The sequence below is a fragment of the Pinus tabuliformis genome, chromosome J, assembly GCF_031772625.1.
Source record: "Pinus tabuliformis cultivar Carrire ecotype Pingquan chromosome J, CPIR1, whole genome shotgun sequence".
NCBI lineage: Eukaryota > Viridiplantae > Streptophyta > Pinopsida > Pinales > Pinaceae > Pinus > Pinus tabuliformis.
In genome coordinates this window covers 53,902,698-53,914,934 of record NC_142295.1, presented here as the reverse complement: position 1 = coordinate 53,914,934, position 12,237 = coordinate 53,902,698, and the positions used below count along the sequence as shown (strand labels likewise).

The 12,237-nt window shown below is 42.5% G+C and overlaps 1 pseudogene; it reads right to left on the bottom strand.

Moving 5' to 3' along the window:
• Positions 1-5,236: 5,236 nt before the first annotated feature.
• LOC149225461 (cytochrome P450 77A1-like) lies at positions 5,237-11,602 on the bottom strand (annotated as a pseudogene).
• Between the last annotated feature and the right edge of the window lie 635 nt (positions 11,603-12,237).

Below are 12,237 nucleotides of genomic sequence, written 5' to 3'. Positions count from 1 at the left end.
AGATGAGGAATCTGTCCAGTCTTGAAGCAATCTATTTGGAACCGCCTCTTCTATTGTTCCATGTGAATTTTCCGTTGATGGTTGGGATATCCACTACTCTTAATTCTGTCTGCACTTCTCTGGATCTTTCCATTTCTGTGTCTTCCCTGCTTATTCCACCTTTTTTCTCTTCTTGAGAAGCAATTAAGTTGAAGTCTCCAGCCAGGATCCATCTCTGTTCCTGGTGTAAACTTCGGAGCTTAGTCAGCTGAGTGAGGAACAGGTCTCTGTCTGCTCGGGTGTGGGGCCCATAGACAGCTGAGATTACAACCCATTCACTTTGTCCTATTAGTCTGAATCACCCAGTGAGGATTCTTGGCATTCCTATCCACTAGTCAGCGAGGACTTCAGCTGGGTTCCAGAGAATAGCTATTCCTCCTGCACTGCCTTTGGGGTCTATAGTGACATGTTCGTATCTTGGTTTTATTTTATTGAGGATTTCCTCCATTTTCTGTCCTGGGATTTTGGTTTCTTGGAGAAGCATGATCTAAGGTTTGTCTTGTTTGAGTCGTGCTGCCAGATGTCTCTGTTTTCCTTTACTATTTAAGCCTCTGATATTCCATGAGGTCAAAATCATTGATTAACTTGAGAGAGGGTTTGGAACACCGCTGATAGCGAGACTACTTTTCCAGTGTTGACTAGGGTTTCTCCCATCAGTTGTATGGTGTCCTTGATGTTTCTTCTTCCTCTCTTTTTTTGCCCCCCTTTATTTTGACCAGTTTGGTCTGATCTAGTTTCTTTTTGAGTCTCTTGGTTTTCTACTGTTGGGGCTTTGCCTTTTTCTAATTTGGTTTTGTATTGTTGGAAGGTTTCAGTATACAACTTCTTTTGATCTTCAGGGATAAACCTCTCATCCAGGTTCTTCCATTCATGCAGCAGATTTTCCAACACTTCCTCTTCCTGGCTTAGGTCCTCCCTACTGGACTCCTGGTCTATCTCCATCTGATCCATTTGTTCCTCTGTTTCCTTCTCCTGTTCTTGTGTCTCACTCGGGGCCTTTCTTTTAGCTAGGATCCTTTCACTAGTTTCACTGCAGTCTGAGCCTTTATCCTCCTGATTTTCCATGTGCTGATCTTCCTCATCCTCTTCTACCTGCAGTATAGAAAAACTGTTTGGTTTCACTGTGTCAGGTTGTTTGCCTTTCCTATCTCTTTGGGGGGGTTCCTTGTTGGCTTTCTTTTTGTTTCTCACCTCTTGGAATTCCTCCTGATCCGACTCTCTCTTGTTTCTTTGGGGCCCTCTGATTTCTTCTTCCTCCCGGGTTATTGGGCATTCCTTTGCTAGATGGCCATGGGTATGGCATCTACGACACCTAAACGGAATATGTTCGTAGTCTATGCTTTGCTGCCAGATCTCTTCGTGGTATTCAAGCTCTATAGTGTCAAGGATGGGGTTTGCTAGGTTCATGTAGACACAAATCCTGGCATACGAGGTGTATCTACCTTTCTTTGTAGTATTTGCTATTTTCACGAAGCTTCCTATTGAGTTGCCTATTCCTTCCAGGATATCCGGGTCCTAGAAGTCTGTGGGGAGCCCAAATAGACGGACCCAGACAAGAGCAGCCAGAAAGGTTTCTTTGTCTGGGTTATAGTAGTCTTCCCAGAAACGCAAGAACAGACCGGCATTATTATAAAAATACGGGCCATTATCAAAAACCTATTCTCTATCTTTCAGGTTAAAGAAGATTACCGTAAAGAAGCCTTTCGCTCCCAGCTTGAGCTCGATGTGGCCTTGAGGCTGCCATTTCTGCTGTATCCACTTCGTGAGGTCCCTTTCCGACGGCCAGACTCCGACAAACTTGCAGATAAGGGCATGGTCCCGCATGTAACTTCGGTACTTTTCCAGCTTGCTCGCTGGGATCACATATCTGGGTTTCTCTGTTGTACATGGCGGGCACTTTTCTCTGCGCCCTGATTGCCAGGCCGCTCCTAGCACCGGCCCTGTGCTCTTCCGTTCCTCTGACTCCTGGTTGCTTTGTCTGTCTCCTGCCGCCACTTCTCGGTAGGAGGGGATCTCTCCCCTCCTGACATTTTCTGTCATTCCTTTTCTGCTTTGGCCGCTGACAGTTCTGCTGGACTGGACTGTGTCGGTTGTCCACACTTTCGTCCCGACTTCCTTAGGTTTTCACCGCTTTGCCGCCATTAGGGTTTGAGTTGCAGAGCGACATAAAACTTAGTGATAATGAGATACTTTTACTTTTAAAGAATCTCGCGAAACATTAAGTTGGATGTAAAGGTAATACCCATTAACCTCTATTACAATATTTTTGTGCTTTCATAGTTAGTTATATATAATTCCAGAAAAAAAAGCAAAAACAAAAAACAAAACAAAAAAACAAAAAAAAAAAAAAAAAACAAAAAAACTTAAATATTTTAAAATATATTTAATTTCTTTTATATTTTTCAATTTAAAATTTAACTTTATTTATATTTTCTACATTTTACAAAATTTAATAAAATAACTAAATCATAATAAAATAACTAAATCATAGATTTAGACATAAAATTCAAACTACTCAAACAATATAATTAATCTACCACCCTAAACCAAAAAAAAGATATATATGTATCAATAATATTAAATATTTAATTATATTAATAAATATGTTTATTTTAGAATAAGATTTAAAGAATATAAAATAAATATATCTAATTAAAATTGTTAATATAATATATTTAATTTATATATTAATTTTCTTTTTAAATTAATAATAATATTTTTTATAATTAATAATAATAAAATAATTTGAAATAAAATTATAGCTTAATTAATTTTTATGATTTTTAAATTTTAACAGTATAAATATTTTCATGCTTTTCCTAAATTAATACTTATGTGTATTTACTAATGATTGCACTATTTGTGTGCACTAACATTCAAATCGCTCAATCAACATAAATCATCCACCGAACTTAAAATATCATACATATAAAGTGACCATAACATTAAATATTTAAGTAGTCACATATATGAAAAGATTTTCATAAAGTAGACTATTTTAATTTAGTAAAACATGAGAAATATTTTTTAATTTAATAAATTGCAATTTTAATTTCTTATTCTTTTTACAATTTATTTTATTGACATTTATCTCTCATGGGATTGGTTATTAATTTGGATATGTTACTGCCCATTGCTCTAAAGAATGAGCCAAGAGTATATGGGTCACATCAAAATTTGTTTTGGTTTTATTGGGATCCATAATTATTTAAGCCAATAATACATGTTTCACATCAAATTTTGTTTTTGTTTTATTACATTCCATAGTTAAATGAGTGACACATCACATAATTAGGGGATTGATACATTTCTTTATTAAAATGGTTGCAAAATATTTTTTATATTAATTTAAAAAATTATTATTATAATTAACATGAAAAATGTCTAATAATTTTGTAAGCTAATTTTGTAATCTCCATAATAAATAATTTCTTTATATTTTTAAATTTATATGTTTATCACTAAGTATGTTTATTAAATAATAATTTTCAACATCCTTAAACGATTAAAACCAATCCTATTCCAAAAATACATTTTACAATTACATTTACAGAGTTAATATTTTTAATATATCACAATAATCAAATAGTTTCCTTAATTTTTATAAAAGAGTCGATATTAACTACTACATAACACTTGTTTATTTCACATAGTAACTTTTTAGCTATTACCAATCAATATAAACTCGATAACGAAAGACAAAAAGACTTTTTTTTACTGTAAGAAGATGAATACATTTTGAGTTTTTTTTTTTATCACAAATAATATTTAGACTAAATAAGATGGATAGTGAACTAAAAAGGTTAAGTACATAGAACTAAACATTAAAATTAGCAAAAAAAACACATCGTTGACTTTTTCATTCTTCCGCGGGGGCATACATAAGCTTGGGAATCATCGATCGGCTTTGATCTAGATGACTCCCAACTTCGCAAAGATAGTTGTTGGCTCAATTTCGTCCGCCTCTAGGGGACAAGCTCCTGCCCATATCGTCAGTGAAGCCCCATCTCCCTTTGTCCAAGTGGTCCAGGCCTCACTCGATGAGGCTTTGAAGTTTTCTGAAAGTGTCCTAATCTTCTGATTCAATGGTTTTTGGCCACGGCTGACAGCTCTCCACAGTTGGATCACAAAGGTATGGAAGCCTGTCATTTCTGATGTAATTAATATCTACCCCTGTGCTAGGGTTTTTTTTATAGTAGATTTTGAAAACCCTGAAAACAGACAATGTATTCTAGATTCTGGCCCTTGGTTTTAGGAAAACTCGGGCCTATTCATGAAGCCATGGAACCCATCATTCGATCCCTCAACAACAGTCATAACCTCAACACTAGTTTGGGTGAGATTGTCAAACCTACCCTTGCATCTCTGGAATCTCTCCTCGCTAAAAGCCATTCGAAATGCAATTGGGAAATTTTACTACAGGTGCCCAGAAACAGACGAATATGCCAGAACCACCTATGCACGCATCTATGTGGAAATGGACTTCAACGTCGGATTCTCAACTGAAATAAACTTAACAAGTAAAGACTATGTGTGGAACCAGAAACTCGATTATGAAAGTGTCCTCTTCAGATGTCGATCCTGCTTTGAGACAAGCCATCTAGCCAAAAATTGCCCAAAAGCCTCCCAGAAAAATTCTGCTAGAAAGAATCACCACAAATCTACATGGTGGGAAGGAGCACAAAAAGAACATTACACTGTCATCAAGGAAGAATACTCTCCAAAAAAATTTGAATCACAAGAAATCGGGCACGAAAGAAACAACTATTAAGACAAGCAGGGGGAAAGCCCCATCCAATAGCAAAAAATCCGATATCTTCAAAAGGACGAACACAACAGATGGTGAAGCTAAGACACCAATGTCCCAAGAACAAGAAGAGATGAAAGAGATGCAAGATAAAGGAAGTTGGAAGACTGTAGAGAAAAAAAAGAAAGCTACAACACCAATGTCGCCAAAAAAGACGAGAAGCCAAACAATTAAGAACTAAGAAAATTATAGGTCTAATAGACCAATTTGGTCTCAGTGGACGTTAACCACCACCACCACCATCATCACAAACAATGTATACTTAAAAAACTATAATCAAGGAACATCACACGTGTACTCTCTATTTTATTTTTTTTAATACAAAAGCTTTTTCTTTATATTAAAAAAAAATTAACCATCAATAGAAATCATCCACCAAACTTAAAATAATATACCTATAAAGTTTCAATAATATTAGATATTAAAGGGGACAAATACATGGAAAGATCTATATAAAGCAGACCATTTTAATTCAGTTTAATATATTTATTTATTTAACACATTAACTACCGCGAGGGCAATTGTTTGTGACATTCTGGAGAATGCATTAAGGATCGAACCTGTTAATCCCTCGCTAGTCAATTATGGATCCTCTCCCTCTCCTTTATGACGGCCTGCAGAGGGTATTTCATAACCGTAGTGAATTCCTGCGTCTCGGACAGATCAACCGTCTCCCCTGACTTTCATTCCCACGTGAATTCCTGAACAAGTCGGGCAACGATGATATTTAAATGGAGCATAGCCATCCCTAAACCGGGACAAACCCTCCGCCCTACGCCAAATGGCATCATCTTTATCTCCTTCGTCCCTGTCAAATCCACTTCCACGCCTTCATCAACAAACCGCTCTGGATTGAATTCCGACGGGCTCGGCCATACTGTGGGATCCATCCCTATGCCCACCACATAGAAATTGATGGATGCGTAAGCGGGGACCTTGTATCCAGCAAGTTCGCAGGGTCGGGTGACGGTGTGGCTGAGGACAAAGTGCGCGGCAGGGTGCCGTCTCAGGGTTTCCTTCACCACGGCATCGAGATAAGGCATCCGCTGCAAGTCATTTTCCTCCGCCAGTTTCCCCTTGCCAGTGACGCTGGCGATCTCATCATATAATCTCGTCTGTATGTCTTGACGGATCACCAGATTCGCCATCAACGATTGCAGAGACGTCGTGGTCGTGTCCGTGCCGCCGGTGATGAATTCAAAGGAGAGAGTAACGAGCTCGTCGTCATTGAGGCTGCGGCCGCCATCCACTCTCAGATTGAACAGCGTGTCCACGTATGCACCACCGGCTGGAGGGGTGCATCACGGCGCTGGTTTATGAGGGCGAGCATGGTTTTTTGTTGCCTACGACAGATTTCCTCCTTCCGCGCCCATCGCCGCCGGTCGAAGAACCCCAGAATGGGTAAGTCTTCATCCAGGCCTCTGCTGTAAGGTCCTCGGGCGTGGGCGTGGTTGGGTGCCGGGCGAGTCGGCGTGCACGACGGGCACGGGTGCGGGTGACCGGCGAGTCGGGCTGCACGACGGGCGCGGGTGCGGGTGACCGGCGAGTCGGGCTGCACGATGGCCACGCGGTCGCACGGTGCACGGGCGGGCGCGCACTGCACAACAATGCGACGAAACAGCAAGCTACTTGCGACGAAAGTGTAAACGACAGATTTACGACACTTGGAAAAATGCGATGGTTTATACCAACGATGGGAGCGCCTTGCGATGGGGGTTGGCCGACCTATGAGGAAGGGCGAGGCCGACGTGTAAAGGCGTTGAATGGGTGCATATGAGGGGTGTGTGGGCGTTCGGCTGGGCAGCCCACCCACACACTATGACACATATATATTTGGAGCGTTGGAGCTTCATTTGGCGATCATTCGAACAAGGCATCTTCGCAAGGATTCAAGAAGGAGACAAGTGCGCAGAAAAGAGAAGGAATGTGCATAGCTCATGCGCTCTTCTCATAGGAGGTTGTACGCTTGGTCAGTGTTCTTGGAATTAGTCGAAGGTTGGGCAAGGTGTGCCCGGGATTGTTCTAGAGTGCAGATTTGTGCCAGACTTGGTGTGGGTGTCTTGGTGGCTCGGGTGAGCACCCGCCCATCGTGCAAGGTGTGCACAAGGTTGTAAAAGGGAGGGTTGCCTTTGATTGTAAAAATTGGCTAAGTATGAGACTTGGTCTTGCCAAGACATACTTGTATATTGTAAATTGATGTTCTTAATATATTATCGGGCAGACTCATATTACAGGGAGTTGCCCCTCCCTTTATACCATGCAATTGTTGTTCTCTTTTATAATTTCCGATGATAATGAATGAGTATGGGTGTTCATTAGTATAAAGGATAAAGATAATATTGCTTGGTTGCGAAACACAAACTAAGTAAGGAAAAAGTGAAATAGGCATAGTCCACGAACATTAGTATTGGTGAAAAGAAAGTGTTCGGTGGTGTCGCACCTCACTATAAGCGGTTGGAAGACTATCGCAGGTGTAGGGGCATGACAGGTGGTATCAGATCTTCGGTTTGGAGCTGTTGAGCAGGGTTTCTCGTGACAAGTACTTGCAGGTGAAGGAAGTTGTTTCACATACAAGTGGAACAAGGGCTGGTTCAGGGTTGCAGGTGACTTGGTGAACATGGAGAAGGCTGAAAAAGCAGAGATGGTAGATGAACCTACGATAGGTGAATCTAGCCATAGTGCAGTTGAAGCTTTCCGGTACAAAGTGTTGGAACAGATGAGTCGATGGAGTTCTGACTGGGTTTCGATGAAGGCTGAGAACATGAAGATTCGGGAGAGCTGTTCGGAACTAAGGAGGGAACTTGAAGAACTCAAGAGCCAATGCGAAAGTACGACAGATGTTGAACTCAAGGAACTTGATGAGGAGATCCAACAGAGTGGTCTTGATCTTCAAGAGCTCTTTGATGAAAGAGCCCGGTTGAGGAAGGAAAGTGCCAGGGTGGAAGCCGAAATCAAGCAAGTTGAGGAAGAGATAAAGAAGAAGCTTCTTGGTAAGAAGATCATTGTGATTGAGCAAGAGGAGCTCGACTACATTGACAAGTTGGGAACTCACTACCGAGATCATCCAGAGGACATTCGGAAGTTTATTTCTATGAACTTGGTCAGTGGACACTTGGTTGGTGCACTTAAGCAGGATGCGATGGAGGACAAGCTTGAAGGAAGTCAAGCTAGACCAGGATCGAGTTGCTTAGAAGAGCCAAGCAGGGAGGTGAAGTACCTTAGGAGGAATGCCAAGGTGGAGCATGAACAAAATGACACTTCTGAGGCCGAATTCTTGAAGAAGGTTGCTGATGTAAGGCACAAGACAAATCCAACAGAGGGAGGTGATTCCTTGAAACTAAGTTCTGTGCAGGTAACCGTGAAGGGCAAGAGATTTGCAGCTTTGGTGGATACGGGGGCTACTCATAGCTTCTTAAGCAGGAAGGCAGCAAAGTCTTTTGGGAAGAAAGCAAAGATGGAGAGAGAATGGAGTGCTTTCAAAGCAGTCAACTCTACCATTAGAGCTGTTGATGTTGTGTTGAAGGACACTCAGGTGAAAGTAGTATCGTGGTTTGGAAAGTTGGACTTGAGGGTTGTGGACATGAATGATCATTCTATGGTGTTGGGGCTGGACTTTATGGAGCTTGCACAAGCCATACCAATGGTGGACCGAGACATCCTCTTGATCACAGCTGAAGGGAAGACCATGATGGTACCGATGAATAGAAGAAGTTGCTTGGGGTATAGACCAAGGATGGCTTCTATGACTTTGTATCCCAAAGACCCGAATGTGAAGCATGAGGATGTGGAGCAAAGAGGACTTGGGAGTGTGACTCAAACAACGAAGGAAAGGAAGTTGGTTGACTTCGTTGCAAGAGCTGGAAAGAAGAATGAAGGAAGTGAGAAGACAACCTCACGAACATGGAGACACTTGATGGGAGCATCTTCTACTGATGATCTTCACAATGGAGTTGCAAATGAAGGGAGTCCGAGTACTACTTCAGAGGCAGTGGTTGATGAGGATTATGGAGGTAGAGATCCTGCTGGGATAGTGGACTTTTGTAGGTATGCTATGGGCATATATGACTTTCAGTTGACAAAGGACAAGCTAGGAGAGCTTGGATGTACATGTGAGGAGATTGAGGCTATGCATAGATACTTGAGGACACAACATCAATCTGACACATGGGTGGATGAGAGTCAGGGAGGAAACTTCCTGGCCCTCCTTTCTCTATAGACAACCTTGGAGATAGGTTGGTGTGGAGGCCTTGGTAGGGAGGAACCACACCAACTTTGCAAGGGGCCTTGGGAGAAGGCTTCTTTATGACAGATTGCAGACTTGGATGCAGATGGCCAGAGGTTGGGATGAAGTCTACATGGGTTGGACATCATGGACAGCTAGAGTCATGAACATTAGGGTATATGGAGCATGTTGCAGATGGGATGGAGTTTCCATGGACCTGAGCATGGAGATTGATAGATTCTTGATGAGTCCGAGATGTAGCAGAAGTCAGGGAGAGACTTGTGGTGGCATAAGGATGTGCATTCTTATGGTTTGGGCGTATGGTTGGACTGATCACCCGACTAGTTCGAGTCATGAGGGGTACCAATGTGCAGAGATATGTTGGCATTAGTCGAGACATGGTAACACATGATACAAATGTGTTGGCATCTGATGAGAGACTACATGGAGGAGTGACACATGATGGGGTCGACACAAGATGTTGCAGTGGAGATTGTGACAGAGGGGTCGATGATCATGGATCGAGATGATATCTGATGGAGGACATACCGTTGAGGTGTATACCTTGGTATGGAGTACTTGGTGGCAGTTGGTCACTAAGTTGGAGACATGATGGAGATGGAGTTCTACATATGTTGCAGGGATGTTTGCCTTATGTGGAGGAGTTGACATCATGGATAGTGATGATCTTGGTGGATGGCTACCGGGATGGTATGTTGTCGAGGACGACAACGATTTTAGGTGGAGGAGGATGTAAGGTCCTCGGGCGCGGGCGCGGTTGGGCGTTGGGCGAGTCGGCGTGCACGACGGGCGCGGGTGCGGGTGACCGGCGAGTCGGGCTGCACGACGGGCGCGCGAGCTCGCGGGCGGGTGCGCGGTGCACGGGCGGGCGTGCACTGCACAACAATGCGACGAAATGGCGAGCTGCTTGCGACGAAAGTGTAAACGACAGATTTACGACACTTGGAAAAATGCGATGGTTTATACCCACGATGGGAGCGCCTTGTGCTGGGGGTTGGCCGACCTATGAGGAAGGGCAAGGCTGACATGTAAAGGCGTTGAACGGGTGCGTATGAGGGGTGTGTGGGCGGTCGGCTGGGCAGCCCACCCACACACTATGACACATATATATTTGGAGCGTTGGAGCTTCATTTGGCGATCATTCGAACAAGGCATCTTCGCAAGGATTCAAGAAGGAGACAAGTGCGCAGAAAAGAGAAGGAATGCGCATAGCTCATGCGCTCTTCTCATAGGAGGTTGTACGCTTGGTCAGTGTTCTTGGAATTAGTCGAAGGTTGGGCAAGGTGTGCCCGGGATTGTTCTAGAGTGCAGATTTGTGCCGAACTTGGCGTGGGTGTCTTGGTGGCTCGGGTGAGCACCCACCCATCGTGCAAGGTGTGCACAAGGTTGTAAAAGGCAGGGTTGCCTTTGATTGTAAAAATTGGGTAAGTATGAGACTTGGTCTTGCCAAGACATACTTGTATATTGTAAATTGATGTTCTTAATATATTATCGGGCAGACTCATATTACAGGGAGTTGCCCCTCCCTTTATACTGTGCAATTGTTGTTCTCTTTTATAATTGCTGATGATAATGAATGAGTATGGGTGTTCATTAGTATAAAGGATAAAGATAATATTGCTTGGTTGTGAAACACAAACTAAGGAAAAAGTGAAATAGGCGTAGTCCACGAACATTAGTATTGGTGAAAAGAAAGTGTTCGGTGGTGCCGCACCTCGCTATAAGCGGTTGGAAGGCTACCGCAGGTGTAGGGGCGTGACATCCGCCGTTGAGGAGGACCTCTTGCGTGACGTCCTGCATGGATATCATCGTCTCCTCGTCTGGTTTGCTGTCGAAGCACATCCACAGGAGGATACAGAAGACCGCGTGTCGAAAATGCTCCACCACGCTAACCACTCCCCCGTTACGAGCCGCTTCGTTTTTCAGGTTTTCCACCAGGCGGCCGATGCCCCATTCCCTCACCTCCCCAAAGGCCTTCATCGCTGAAGAGCTCAGGGCTTCGCTAACCAAATTCCTGCGAAGGCTCTGCCACAACAGCCCATATGGGGCCGAACTGATGCTGTGCTGGTTGCTGGTGAAGATTTTCTGCATCTCGCGGGTAGGCGGGCGGTCAGAGAAGAGGGAGCCCTTCTGTATGAGCGCCTCGTGGGCAAGCTCGCGGCTGGCGATCATCAGCAGAGGGCGGGGACCGACCCACACAGTGAATATTGTGCCGTATCTCTCATGGAATTTCTTCACTGAGCCGTGGAAGGCACCTCTCGCAAATCCGATCTGGAGGAGGTTCCCTACAATCAGCCATGTCAGGGGGCCTGGGGGCAGGTTCTTGCAGCGCCAGATCCTCCAGAGAACCAGTCGGAGGAAGATCAAGGATATTATGAGAAGCAGAACAGCCTGGAAAAACGAATTGAGTCGAACCAGAATCGCCATGGAAATTCAAATACAAGGGTTTTGTGCAATGTCTGAAATGCGCAGGGTTTTACAACTTTAGCATGATGGAACTCCAAAATATTTCGTGTCCGCCAAGTCGCCGACTTATCACTAGAAATAATTGGCTTATTCTTGTCCTTACAATACATTTAACGACTGACCGTCGTTAACCCCTACCGCAATGGTGTCATGCATTTGCTATTACACCAATTGAAACGAAGAGGAGGGTGCACTGTGTAGGAACCACAATTTTCAGCGTGGATTTATTATCTTTTTCGAATCATAGAAGGGATAAATATAATATTGTTGGATGTGTATATTTTATGCTTAATGTTGATATTAAGCCAAATGGAAATCATTTATTTTCCATTTTATTATATATTTCATAAGGTTAAAATTGATTAATTTTATTTTTTTTATTTTTATTTTTATTATATATATAAATATTTATTTATTTATTTATGGAAATTTATTTATGGAAATTTTTAATTTGTAAATAATTTTTATAAATAAATATCAAATTGCCACTACTACTATAACTAGTGTAACTATATAAATTAAATGCCTAGTAAACCTCAATAAACATTAATCCATAATAAATAAGTTAAAAATAGAATATTCATTCTCATTAATAAAAGATAGTTAGGATTTGAACCTTGGTGGAAAGAATGGTCATTTCTCCCCATCACACTAAATAAATCCAATTGGAAAATATAATAAA